Source organism: Mus pahari, chromosome 10 (assembly GCF_900095145.1).
Source record: "Mus pahari chromosome 10, PAHARI_EIJ_v1.1, whole genome shotgun sequence".
Taxonomy (NCBI): domain Eukaryota; kingdom Metazoa; phylum Chordata; class Mammalia; order Rodentia; family Muridae; genus Mus; species Mus pahari.
This window is the reverse complement of record NC_034599.1, coordinates 39,520,322-39,521,923: the sequence shown is the minus strand read 5'-3', so window position 1 is coordinate 39,521,923 and position 1,602 is coordinate 39,520,322.

The following is a 1,602-nucleotide window of genomic DNA, read 5'->3' as shown; positions in this document are numbered from 1 at the left end:
TACTTGAATGTGTGTGTGTGTGTGTGTGTGTGTGTGTGTGTGTGTGTGTGTGTGTATGTGTGTGTGTGTGTGTGCATTTGTTTATTTAATGTGTGTGAAAGAGCAAGCGATGCATGTGAGTGTGCACACATGCCACACCACAGTGTGTACGTGGAAGCCAGAGGTAAGTTCTAGGGGTGGACTCTCTCCTTGCACAGTAAGTTTTCAGGGACTGAATTCTGGTCTTCAGATTTAGCAGCAAGCCCCTTTACCCACGGAGCTATCTCACCAATTTTTGGAGAACAGAGTAGCATGTGTCCCTGACTGGCCTCAAACTTAGTAAGTATCTGAGGATGACCTTGAACTCCTGATCATCTTGCCAAGCCTCCAAGTCTAGGATTATAGGTGTGTGCCACAAGACAGTTTTCATTGTTCTTTTGTTTTTGAGACACAGTCCTCCTATGTAGCCCACATTGTCCTCTGACCTGCACACAGGTGTCATGATACACAGGCCCACACTCTCACAGACATCATTTACACATACTCACAATAATGATGAAGTTTTAACATGTGAAAGCTGATCGGGAGAGACAGCTCAGCAGTTAAGAATAGTGGCTGATTTTTCTAGAGAACCTGGGTTTGAGTCCCAACACCCAGAAAGCAGCTCACAACCCTCTCTAACTCTATCCTAGGGAAATTTGGCCTTTAACAGCACTGCACAGACATGGTGCACAGATATGCATTCAGACAAAACATTAAAATTGTAAAAATAGCTGTGTCGTGCTGGTGTACGCTTTTCATCCCGGAAATAGAGGCAGGCAGATCTCTGTGAGTTGAGGACAGCCTGGTCTACAGAGTGAGTTGATAGCCAAGGCTACACAGAGAAACCCTGACTGGAAAAACTAAAATAAGTAAAATAAAATTTCAAAAAAAGCAAATAAAAATCTACATTCTGGTTCAAATTTTATAATTGAACTTATTTTTTCATTTTTAATTATATGTATGAGAATATGCACATTCATACAGGCGCCAGTTGGAGCTTGGGGGTAGGGAACAGAACATGGGTTCTCTTGAAGAGCAACAAATGCTCTTAATCCCTAAGCCATCCCTTCAGCCTTTTAACAAATTCTCCCCAAATAGACCCTCCCCCAATAGCTGCAGGGCATCCCATGGCTGCTCTATTCCATTTTCAGCTCTCAGGTAAATGACACAGAGACCTGATATTTTTATTAACAACCTAGGGCTGCCTGCTTTCCAGTCACATGGTCCTTTACCTTCCATCTGAGCCTTACCCAGCTCACTCTGCCCCACGTTGTGTCCTCATAGCTGCTCTTTTATGGTGACCTCATGGCGAATGTTCCTGGTCCCTCCACATGGCCTCTCCACACCTTCCTCTCCTCTCCCCCCAACCCCCTTGGGATGTAAGACCCCAATGAGGGAACTCCCTCTGGTCCAGTACTCTCTCGGGTCCCCAGAAAATTCGAAAGACACCTTTTGCACACCTTGCTGTAAATTACATGAGGTACTTTATTTAACGAGGCCTCGGGCCGACTCGTATCTCACGCAGGAGACAGAGGAGTCGACCCCGACCCTCAGAAGTAAGGGGTTTTTGTAGGGTTAGGG